At 45.1% G+C, this 13134-nt stretch overlaps 1 non-coding gene across 1 annotated transcript; it reads right to left on the bottom strand.

The window, feature by feature from the left end:
• Positions 1-8223: 8223 nt before the first annotated feature.
• LOC114913191 (U5 spliceosomal RNA) lies at positions 8224-8338 on the bottom strand. Its single transcript, XR_003799238.1, has one exon. It is a non-coding gene; the product is annotated as a U5 spliceosomal RNA (small nuclear RNA).
• Between the last annotated feature and the right edge of the window lie 4796 nt (positions 8339-13134).

Below are 13134 nucleotides of genomic sequence, written 5' to 3'. Positions count from 1 at the left end.
AAAATAAAATAATTTTATGCATATTATCAATCGAAAATAGAATTACCAATTATATATATATACATACATATATACGCACATACACACTTTTAACACACACACATGCATACATACATATATATATATGCATGCATACATATACATACATACATATATATAATTATATATATATATATATATAGAGAGAGAGAGAGAGAGATCATATATATGTGTGTATGTGTGTGTATATATGTATATGTATGTATATATATATATATATATGTATATGTATATGTATATGTATATGTATATATATGTATATGTATATGTATATATATATTCGGATATGTATATATATATATATATGTATATATATATATATATATATATATATATATATATATATTCGGATATGGGTTCGGGTATTACCCATACCCATAGGTTCGGATCGGGTTCGGGTAGAAAATAGCACTACCCATACCCTACCCATACCCGTACTATAGTTTTCGGATTTTACCCAAATCCGAATCCAAACCCAGTCAAACCCTATTTTTCGGGTTTAACTGGGTTCGGGTAGGGTGTATACCCATCGGGTCGGATTAATTTTGCCATCCCTAGCCAAAAGTCTGAATTGCCTGGTCACAACTCCTGGGCAGCACTGTCAAAATGGACTGGCCGAGTCCGATCCATAAGAACCTAAAATTTGATGAGCTAGATCAAATCTGACCTAGTCAAAAGATAGAACACAATATAGCTGGTCTAGCTCAATCCTTCAAAGATCATGAGCTGAGTCGAATCAGTCCATGGACCTTGAACCTCAAATGATTGAAAAGTGAAGAGTAAAAAAATGAGAGACAGAGCCCGAGAGGGGAAGAGCCTCGAGTGGTCGAGCTTGGAGAGTGAAGAGAGATCAAGAGAGCCTGAGGAGAGGCCGGAGGCAGTACAGATCTAACTCAAAAAATGGAGAGACCGAGAGAGCTCGAGGAGGAGGAGCCACGATCAGATTTGACTAGAAGATGGCGGCACTTCGAGCGGTCGAGTCTGGAGAGTGGAGAGAGACTGAGAGAGCTTGAGGAGGAGCCGTGGTCGGATTTGACTTGGAGGTGGCGGCACTGGCAACGAGAAGGAGGAAGGGGTTTGCCCGAAGGTTGGATGGAGGGGCGTCTGTCGGCAGAAAGGAGGAGGAGGGGTTCGAAGGAGGGGGATCGCCCGGAGGTTGGATGGAGGGGCGTCCGTTGACGGAAGGGAGGAAGAAGCCGGCGTATCTTGATTTGTGATTGGACTCAGAGGCCGGAGGTGGTGGCACCAGCGATAGGGAGGAGAGGGATCTGTAGAGCTAGAAGGCAAAAGGAAGAGGAACCGACGGAGGCGGTCGTCTTGCTGGTCTGCAGCAGTGGCCGGTGATAATGTGGGACAGCGAGGTTCGAGAGTTAGAGATTAAAAAATAAATAAGTTTTTTTAAGATTTTTTTTAAAAATTTTCATGGCCCACCCTGACTAATCCGGCTCAATCCATATTAGCCCTTGAGCTGATGTGGGGTAGGCCAAACAAGCTCGATTGTTATTTGGGCTATTCGTATGGCAGCTCAGCCCACCCTATTTATAGGGTTGGGTCGGACCGGCCCTATGGGCCAAGTCCATTTTGACAGTCCTACTCCTGGGACTACCTCTCTCTCTCTCGTGTGCACCTTTTTCATGACTAAAACCAAAGTCAAAGGGGCATTTAATCCATGATTGGAATGAGAATCAAAATAATTATATCCTTCGACACATTTTGTTCACGATCAAAATTGAAATCCAAATGAAATTTGAATATTAGCAAAGAGTGAAAATTAGATTTTAGATGATCGAGACATTTCTATTCCTCCTCACAATTATAATAAGAATGTGATCCTTTCTAGTAAAATAATTAGAATGGAACTCATTCATTATCTTTTTCTATTTCAGGATCCAACTCTCCAACCAAACATGCCCTAAGTGAAGTCTCACCGATTTTTTTTGAAACACATTGTTACTAATACAAATTAAGTGAAGTATAACATCTTACTCAAATATACTTAGAAAATCAGATGAAACCTTCATGATGCTTACATTACATATTGCTGCCATCCCTCTTATGCGCTAAAAGTCCTCTTCTACAGTTATACTACAGCATGATGCGCTGTCTCCAATTTGCTCATCTACTCCTAAACACATGATTAACCTAGCCTTTGGAAATACTACTTAATTTCTCACGAGTTTGAATTTCTTGGTAGCATTTCTCTTATTTCAATATTTGTGTTAATTCCTACTAAAAAGGAGCGATTAATTTTTACTTTTTTCCTCGAGGAGAAAAAAAAAAGCAGCAGTTGTAAGCTATCACCAGCATAGAGATCGGTATTATCCTGGTGGAACCGGTCAAATTTTGATTTAATTTTTATAAAGTTTCGTTACAATATGACCATTATGATGTATATGGAATAGAAGCTTTTGCTCACCAGAAGAAAGAGGGGAAAAATAAAGCCACTTTGAGAGGCGAAGAGATAAGATTAACTAGATATTGAGTACAAAGTAACGCCATCAATGGGTTGTCGTTTTATGTATAAATTTCAAGCTGGCACTTAACATTTCCATGCTTGGAGCATTTGCATCACTGGAATCAGATGTCCAAATCTGCTGCAAATGACATTTGGTGAGTGCTCGATGCCTTTTGGTTTTCCGCTCATCATTGTTTTTTTGGTCCCCCATCCACTGAAAATGTTGTATATTATTTGTTGACGCATCTTTCTCAACAAAAACGAAATAATGGAGCAATTGACTACCTTTATTCCTTCGCCATAAACTAACTTGGAGAGGGATGTGTTCATGTGACCCTCTCGTTTCCATGCTATGTGCGAATAACAAAGCACCTCTTCCATCTTTTTGTGGATTAAGAGCATTGGTAAACCTTTTTTATGTTCATAGGCTAATTGAAGACAATAAGGTCAACAAGAAGTAGTTCCCCCCCCCCCCCCCCCCCCCCAAATAAAAACAAGTAGTAGTCTTTTTGTAGTAGATGTTTGGGTAACAATATACACATGAATTGGAAGGAGAAGTAATGGATAAAATGGTCATCTAAATATTTATATTTATTTGCACATAGGTTAATAAAATCTATATTGTAAATAATGCGCGCAGAACATCTACATCCACCCAAGCATGGAGGCGGTTGAGGCCACGTGGTCACAAATGGTGGAAGGCAGAATCTTTCTAACATGTCTCTCTAGAGGAGCGGTGACGGGCTACGCATGCATCAAGGCAGATGCCCTTGTCCGCCTCTCTGTTCTTTTCATCTTTTTTCTCCCATAGAAAGTGTTAGGATTTGATGCCTCGAGATTCGGCCCACATTGAGCCCACAGCGAGGTTCGCGGCGAAAAACGGAGCCCAACGAGACCGAAATCACCCGAAACGGAGCTCGGATGGAGGAGATACGAACTTTTGAAGTCGGCACGACATTCGAGGCGGTGGAGGACCGCCGGCGACCAGCGGCAGGCGGCAGCGGCGGCGCGCAGAACGGGCGACCCAGGCGAGCATGCCGCCCAGCCGGGCGCGCGGCCCAGTCCGTGCGCAGGCCGGCACGCAGGTGCAGCCCAGGCCCGCGCGCGCGGGCCGGCCCAGGCCCAGCGGCTTGCTGGCCCCTTTGCCCCGGTCCACCGTAGATCGGACGGTCCACGACGGGGTCTGTGGATCGCGTGGGTGTTTTCCATACGTTTCTCGCAGTCCACGGCACTATTTCATGGATTGGAGCGCGATCGGAGGGCCCAGGTGATCTCCGATGACGATCCGACGGTTCAGGAGGTTGATTTGGCTTGTTTAGGACTCTTAAACCTAATCTAATTAGGTTTAAACCCTGTTTAACCCTTTAAAAAGGGTCCTGTGATGAATAGAGGAAGAAGTGGTTCGGATTTGCACCGTACGAAGCCCGTACAAACTCGAGAAGAGAGAGAGAGGTGAGAGTGCTGAGAGAGGAGCAGGAGGCTCCTGGATAGCGGTCGCCAGGCACTTCAGGGGTTCAGGGGAGTCTTCAAGAGAGAGAGAGTTTTTGTGAGGGGAACTTTTAGTGAGAGAGAATTGGGTGTACAAGGGTTGAGGGTGAGGTCTCCTCTTGTAAATTTTTTTTTTCATAGTGAAGTTTGCATGCCCCGTGGAGGCGAGCCCTTTTGTGGCCGATCCACGTATTTTGATTGTTTTTCTTTTGGTTTATTTCTTCTTTCTTCCTGCTGCATCGCGTGGTACTAAAAAGATCTTGAGAGGTGGTGTCCTGGCCAGACATCCACCCAACAAGTGGTATCAGAGCAAGGCGGTACAAGGACGCAGATTGCAGCGGTGGTAAGCAAGACTGAAGATGGAGAAAACAGGAACAATCAAGATGGAAATCAACAAGTTCGATGGTAAGAGCAATTTCTCTTTATGGCAGGCAAGGGTGAAGGACGTGCTCATCCAACAGGGGTTGATCGATGCTCTCTTGTGCGATGAGAAGCCGACCACCATGGAGGTGCAGGATTGAAAACGGCTACAGATGCAGGCGGTGAGTACCATCCGTATGTACCTGGCGGATGAGGTGGTGATCCATGTGCTGAGCGAGACTTCTCCGATGGTGCTGTGGTCGAAGCTCGAGGAGTTGTATATGGCGAAGTCTCTCACCAACACTCTTTTCCTCTGGAGGCAGTTTTACCAACTGCGGATGACTGAGGGATAAAGCGTGCAGGAGCATCTGAGCCACTTCCAGAAGATCCTCACCGACCTCCTCAGCATTGGCGAGAACATTGAGGAGAAGACCAGAGCGCTGGTTTTTCTAGCGTCGCTTCTCCCTTCGTACGAGTCCTTAGTGACTGCTCTTCTAGTGGGGAAAAGTACTATCAAGATGGACGAGGTCACCGCGGCGATACTCCAGAATAAGGTTCTCAGGAGGGAGAACCCAGCTTCGAGCTCAGGTGGCGGTAGCTCAGCTTTGGTGGCTTCTGGAGGAGCAGGAGGCGATAGACGGAGCGACAGGAGATCGCAACGAGGGCGATCCAAGTCCAGGAGGGACTTGAGTAAAACCACGTGTTACCGGTGTGAGGAGTTAGGGCATCTAGCCAGAGATTGCCCTCAACTGAAAAATCGGACGGTGGCTGCTGTAGCGACGGCCGGTAGCGATTTAGATGGAGATGTCCTGGAGATATCTGACGAGGTATCTACTTCTTCCCAGCAGTGGATATTAGATTCTGCATGCCCCTATCATGTATGTTGCAGAGAGGAGCAGTTTGACTCCCTGGAGAATAGTGAGGGCACTGTATATCTGTCGGATGGATCGAGCTGTGCGATCAGAGGCATTGGGACGGTCAGCTGGAGGACACATGATGGTGCAGTAAGGAGATTGGGGGAGGTCCGATACATACCCGATTTCAGGCGGAATCTTATCTCACTTAGCAGACTGGATTCGAGAGGCTACAGGACGGTAGCTGGTGGAGGAATCCTGAGGGTGCTACGCGGCGATAGGATTGTGCTGGAGGGGAAGAAGGGGAGCAGAAGACATTATTACCTGGCAGGGAGCCCAGTGCGAGGTGGAGCTTCGGGAGCCAGGTGGAGCCCAGAGTGAGGTGGAGCTCCAGGAGGCGGATCGGGCACGAGACAGGAGACTCGGGAGGACGAGAGGCGACGTCGCAAGGTGAGATTCCTATTGCCGCAGGATGATGCCCCGAGCAGGTCTCAGGTCAGAAGGAGCACAGCATATGACGGAGATGGAATCGAGCAGCCTTGCTCGACTCCCATGTTTGCCCATCCATGATCAACAGGCGATTGCCCCAGGGCATGGGGGCGAGGAGATCCAGAAGCTCTCGGAGTTTGGAGGAGGTCGAATATCGAGTCGAGGTGGAGATTGTTAGAATTTGACGCCTCGAGATTCAGTCCATATTGAGCCCACAGCAAGGTTCGCGACGAAAAACGGAGTCCAACGAGATCAAGATCACCCAAAACGGAGCTCGGATGGAGGAGATACGAGCTTTTGAAATCGGTACGACATTCGAGGCGGCAGAGGACCGCCGGCGACCGGCGGCGGGCGGCAGCGGCGCGGCCACAGGCGGCGGTGCGAGGGACGCGCGACCCAGGCCCGCGGCCCAGGCGGGCGCGAGGCCCAGGCGGGCGCGCGGCCCAGTCTGCACGCAGGCCCGCGCGCAGGCCCACCCGCGCGGGCCGGCCCAGGCCCAGCGGCCTGCTGGCCCCTTTGCCCCGGTCCACTATGGACCAGGCGGTCTATGGCGGGGCCTGTGGACCGCATGGGCATTTTCCACGTGTTTCTCGTGATCCACGGCACTATTTTTGGCTTGTTTAGGACTCTTAAACCTAATCTAATTAGGTTTAAACCCTGTTTAACCCTTTAAAAAGGGTTCTGTGACGAATAGAGAAAGAAGTGGTTCGGATTTGTGCCGTACGAAGCCCGTACGAACTCGAGAAGAGAGAGAGACGAGAGTTCTGAGAGAGAAGGAGCAGGAGGCTCCTGGACAGCGGTCGCCAGGCACTTCAGGGGTTCAAAGGGGTCTTCAAGAGAGAGAGAGCTTTTGTGATGGGAACTTCTAGTGAGAGAGAATTGGGTGTACAAGGGTTGAGGCTGAAGTCTCCTCTTGTAAATTTTTTTTTCATAGTGAAGTTTGCATGCCCCGTGGAGGCGAGCCCTTTTGTGGCTGATCCACGTATTTTGATTGTTTTTCTTTTGTTTTGTTTCTTCTTTCTTCCTGCTGCATCGCGTGGTACTGAAAAGATCTTGAAAGGTGGTGTCCTGGTCAGACATCCACCCAACAGAAAGAGATTGACATCATTTAAAAAAAAAATTGATTAAATTTAATAAACAGTTAAATGCCCCTTCTATCTCCTTGGAAGTAAAGAAGTATGCAGACCATAACCATGGATGTCTCATTTATATCTAGTCCGATCTACAAGTAATCGTAGAAGCAAATAGTTTGGATTCATGGTCACCTAGATCAGATTTTGTTGGATCAAGTGTTGGATGGCTTTGATGATATTATCTTGACCTAAGGCACCATGGGGCTCTATCAAATGGTATACAGGACCATCAATTAGAAGAACATGCATGCAACTTCCAAATATATGAGAAATTTTAGTTGGACTCGATTCACTACTGAGTTGTTGGATCAGTCCATAAGCCAACATGGAGAAAAATGTACCTCCAATTTTTTTTTCCTTTATTTTTCTTGCTTCGTGTTTAACCATGTTCTTTTGTGGTTGGACCCAGTCTAGTCCAACCAATATTTTTTTTTTTTAAATACATCAAGATCTTCCAACTTGATGTAAACTTTTGATCTTGGTGCATGGATGCAGTTTGAATGCTAGATCATGAATGATGAGAGTATTCCTTTCATTTCTACGTGGAAGAGCAAGGATAAAAAATTGTAGCTATTTTTGTTATTATAAAATATTATGAATCTATCCAGGAATTTGTGTCAAATACAGATTCTTTTAATTTTTTATCTTTAAAAAAAAAATTTGGTGCAACTAAAAATTTTGCTTAGAATGCAAAATTTGCTTTTTCATTGTGATGGTTAATTTTGGTGCGTGAGAATAATTTTTTTTTGGCCTTCTTAATGACTTTCTATTTTGATAGAATCCTTGATTAATTGATGAATTTTTCTGATAAACGACATAAAGTTTGTTTATATGGAAAAAAAGAAAATAAAATATAAAGTGATCCCATCCAAACCTTAAAAATTACCACACTAAAATCAAAAAATAATCTTAAAGATACAATTTTTATTATATAATTTAAAATTATCATCTAAAATTTAAAACATGAGGATGAGAATATTTTTAGCAAAATATTTAAGTTTACTTTTGTAGAGTTAATCTCCAAGGAGAAGACCCTCCAAAAATTGGCGTACAACTAAAAATATTGTTTAGAATGCAAAAAATTACTTTTTCCTAGTGATGGTTGATTTTGGCGAGGAATAACTTTTTAGTCCTCTCTAAAGACTTCCCATTTTGATATAATCCTTGACGAATTTTTTTAATAACATAAAATTTATTTATATGGGAGACAAAAAAAAAACGTAAAGTGATCCCATCCAAACCACAAAAAATACTGCAATAAAACAAAAATAATCTCTTAAATACAAAATTTATTATTTAATTTAAAATTATCTTGTAAAATTTAAAACACAACAACAATAATATTTTTACCCAAATAACAATGAGAATACTCTTATCAAAATATTTAACTTTGATTTATAGGGGCAATCTCTAAGGAGAAGCCCCTCCAAAAATTGGCGTACGCTGTTTTCTGTGGCGGGCACATGGTATTCTTTAGTAAAAGGCAAAAAAATAGTTCGTTCTGTACCCATCACGTAGCTGTGTGAGTTGCTACTCCGTCTGTAAAATTCTTTTGTAGAACCGCAGCGTGTCCAGTACTCTTTTGCTATCTGATATGGGACTAAAAATCATCTCCTTTTCAGATTTGGTCCGCCAAAGCCACTGATGGCCTCTCCGACAGCCTTCCGAACCTAAGTGAACTCCACCTTTAAGGACTTCGCTACATGACAAGAATCAACAGATATGAGTGCTGATATCTGCTTTTTTGTAACAGTTAATGCGCTATTTCTTTGTCTATCATACTTGTTATACCAAACTACTAATTTCTAGATCACGATAATGAATTTGCATTTTCAATCACTGTTGCAGGCCAAAGTACGGAACAATTTATAGCTCGATGTTATTCACACCATGCCATATGCTATATCAAGTTCAAAGGATGTTCCCAAAGTTAAATAATTAGTCTTATACATATGTTCCTTGTCTTACCTGGTCTATCTTGTTAGGATTTGATATCTTGAGATTTGATCCACACAGCTCACAACGAGATCCGCGACGACGAATGGAGTCCAACGAGCCTAAGATCAACCCAAACGGAGATCGGATGAAGCAGATACACTCAATAAAAAATAGCACAAAAATCGGAGAGGTGGAGGCCGGCGGTGGGCCGACGGAGGCCATGGTGGCGCGACCGCACGCGGCGGTGCACGGTCCGATCGCGAGCAAGCGGCCTAGTGTGCGAACGGGCGGATGCGTGTGGTGCGCGGCCCAAGCTCGAGAGGGCACGCACACAGGTGCGACACGGGCCCAGGCAGCATGCGTAGGAGCAGGCACGCGCGACCACACGCGGGTGTCCAACGATATCTCGATCCACGATGGACCGAGCGGTGCATAGGTGGGTGCATGGATCGGGTGCCCATTTCCCATAGGTTTCTCGTGGTCTATGGTGGACCGGAGCATTTTCAGAGCCGATTCTCGCGATCCACGACAGATTCTCATGAACCGTTGCATGATCAGGTGGCTTAGGATGATCGTGGTCACGATCGAATGGCTGTGAGCCATTTTAAAGAAATCAAAGGCGTGATCTGGTATGATGGGATGCAATCCAACAGTCAATTTTCGATTTGAGATGCGATCGGATGACCAAGAAGCTACAGAAGTTCAACCAGGAGTTTGATTCTAATATAGCTTGGGTTTTAGGGGCTTTAAGAGGCTCTATGGGTAAACAGTGAGAAGAAAAAAATGGTGGTTGGTTGTTCGACAGAGGATCCAGAGCAGCAGAGGCGAGGCGCCGACAGAGAGCAGGAGCAAGGTACTTCAGACAGACTATTAGGCAGTGGACAGCGATCGCTTCAAGGGTTCAGAGGGGATCTTCCTAGAGAGAGAGCTTTTGTGAGGAGAGCTTCTTGTAAGGGAGAGATTGGGTGTACGAGGATTGAGGATGTGATCTCCTCTTATAATTTTTCTTTTTTCTCATAGTGAAGCTCGCATGCCCTATGGAGACGAGCTTTTTTTGGCTGATCCATATATTTGATTGTTTTTGTTTTATTTCTTCTTTCTTTCTGTTGCAACGCGTGGTATCGAAAAGGTTCTGTAGAGATAGTATCCTGACCAAACATCCCCAACAAGTGGTATCCGAGAGAGACGGTACCAGAATGCAGATTGCGACGATGGTGAACAAGATTGAAGATGGAGAAGATAGGATCAATCAAGAAGGAGATCAACGGTTTGATAGAAAGAACAATTTCTCCTTATGGCAAGCAAGGGTGAAGAACATGCTCATCCAGCAAGGGTTGATTGATGCTCTCTTATGCGAGGGGAAGCCAACTACCATGGAAGTGCAGGATTGAAGGCGGTTTTAGATGCAAACGGTGAGTACGATCCGCTTATACCTAACGAATGAGTTGGTGATTCATGTGCTTGGCGAGACTTCTCCAACGATGCTGTAGTCGAAGCTTGAGAAGTTGTATATGGTGAAATCTCTCACCAACATCCTCTTTCTTTGGAGGTAGTTCTACCAGCTGCAGATGACTAAGAAATAGAGCATCATCTCAGCCACTTTCAGAAGATCCTCACCGACCTTCTCAGCATTAGCGAGAAAGTTAAGGAGAAGACCAGGGCGCTGGTTTTACTAGCGTCGCTTCCCCTTTCGTATGAATCCTTAGTGACTGCTCTTTTAGTAGGAAAGAATACCATCAAGATGGACGAGATCACTGCGATGATTCTTCAGAACAAGATTCTCAGGAGGGAGAATCCAGCTTCGAGCTCAAGTGGTAGCTCAGCTTTGGTGGTTTCTGAAGGAGTATGAGGCGATAGACGGAACGACAGGAGATCGCGATGAGGACGGTCCAAGTCCAGGACAAGAGACTTGAGTAAGACTAGATGTTATCGGTGTGACGAGTTGGGGCATCTAGCTAGAGATTGTTCTCAACTCAGGGATCAGATGAGGGCTACCGCAACAACGGCCAATAGCGAGTCAGAGGGTGATGCCTTGGAGATATCTGACGAGGTATCTAGTTCTTTTTAGCAGTGGATTTTAGATTCTATATGCACCTATCATGTATGTTGCAGAGATGAGTCGTTTGATTTTTTGGAGAGCAATGAGGGCACTATTTATCTGCCGGATGGATCGAACTATGCGATCAAAGGCATCGGGATGGTCAGCTGGAGGACACATGATGATGCAATGAGAAGATTGGGGGAGGTCCGATACATATCCAATTTCAGATGAAATCTTATCTCACTGAGCAGACTGGATTCGAGAGGTTACAGGACGGTAGCTGATGGAGGAATCCTGAAAGTATTCCATGGTGATAGGATTATTTTGGAGGGGAAGAAGAGGATGAGAGGACATTACTACCTAATGGAGAGCCCAATGCAAGATGGAGCTTTAGAAGCTAGGAGAAGCTTAGAGCGAGGTGGAGCTTCAGATGGAGATGGATCGTGCACGAGAAGCGAGACTCGAGAGGATGAGAGGCGATATTGTAGAGTGAGATTCCTATTGCCACAAAATGATATCCTGAGTAAGTCTCAGATCAGGAGAAGCACAACATACGACGAAAATGAGATCGAGCAGTCTGGTTCGACTCTCATATCTGTCCATCCATGATCAGCAGGCGATTGTCCCAAGACATGAGAGCGAGGAGATCCAGAAGCTCTCAGAGTTGGAAGGAGGTCGAATGTTGAGTCGAGGTAGAGATGTTAGGATTTGACGTCTTGAGATTCGATTCATAATGAGCCTACAGTGAGGTCCGCGACGACGAATGGAGTCCAATGAGCCTAAGATCAATCTAAACGGAGATCGGATGAAGCAGATATGCTCGATAGAAGATGACACAAAAATCGAAACGGCGAAGGCCACGGTGGCGCAACCGCACGTGGCGACGCACGGCCTAGCAAGCGGACATGCGGGCAGGCAGGTGTGCAGGTGTAGCCCGAGCCCAGGCGGCATGTGCGGGAGTTGGCACGCATGACCACACGCGGGTGTCCAGCGATATCCCAGTCCACGGTTGATCGAGCAATGCATAAGCAGGCGCATGGACCGGGCACCCGTTTCCCATAGGTTTCTCCCGGTTCATGGAGGACCGAAGCATTTCCAGAGCCGATTCTCATTGTCCACGATGGGTTCTCGTGGATCAGTGCGTGATCAGGTGGCCTAGGATGATTGCAGTCATGATCGAATGGCTGTGAGCCATCTCAAGGAGATCAGAGGCGTGATCTAGCATGATGGGATGCAATCCAATGATCAATTTCCAATCTGAGGTGTGATCGGATGGTCGAGAAGTTACAGAAGTCCAATCAGGAGTTTGATTCCGATATAGCCTGGGTTTTAGGGCCTTTAAGAGGCTCTGTGGGTAAACAGAGAGAAGAAAAAAAATGGTGGTTGGTTGTTCGGTAGAGGACCCAGAGTAGCAAAGGCGAGGCACCGACAGAAAGCAAGAGTAGGATGTTTCAGGTAGCGGACAGCGGTCGCTTCAAAGGTTCAAAGGAAATTTTCTAGAGAGAGTTTTTGTGAGAGAGAGCTTCTTATGAGGGAGAGATTGTGTGTACAAAAATTGAGGGTGTAATTTTTTCTCTTTTCTCATAGTGAAGCTTACATGCCCCGTAGAAGCGAGCCTTTTTTGGCTGATCCACGTATTTGATTGTTTCTGTTTTATTTTTATTTTTTTTTTACTGTGATGCATGATATCAAAAAAGTCCTATAAAGATGATGTCCTGATCAAACATCCCAACATATCTTACATTCAAGTTGAGGAGGAGGGAGTACACCAGAACGTCGCACAGAGACTTGGATCCGCAATGTTTTGTCCATCATATATTCACGGTCTCGTGAATGGTTGGAGCTTGAACCTGCTTGACCATTTATCCTTTGGCATCCGTTTATGGTGGAAACTTATTTATATTGATATAAAAGGCGACGAGTAATTCTGATTGACCGAACACACCTCGTCTTACATCCAACCATGACCCCTAAATACAACTACTGAGTTCTTGCTGACCATGCTCATTATATAAGATGGGAAAGTCATACATGGTGTCATTATAGCGGACTACGTATCGGAACCCATCTTAGCTGATGCAGGCAGCTGCACGTCCGAGCCATGGTTGATGACAGGCTGCTAACAGGACACCTGACAGCCCAGGTTATCATCATCGAAGATTATTCTGCCAGTAAACTGCAAGAATCATGCCAAGGGTATTCGACTCATTTTGAGCCCAGTAGTTTTTTTTATTTATAAATAGGATACAGAAAGATACGAAATACTTGAATCTGGACTTGGTACGGTGGATAAAAGTGGCACACAGAAAGATAGGTACCCTTCTAATATTTGAATCT

This window comes from Elaeis guineensis, chromosome 10, assembly GCF_000442705.2.
Source record: "Elaeis guineensis isolate ETL-2024a chromosome 10, EG11, whole genome shotgun sequence".
Taxonomy (NCBI): Eukaryota; Viridiplantae; Streptophyta; class Magnoliopsida; order Arecales; family Arecaceae; genus Elaeis; species Elaeis guineensis.
Note: the sequence above shows the minus strand (reverse complement) of the source record. Positions and strands in the feature narration are given on the sequence as shown.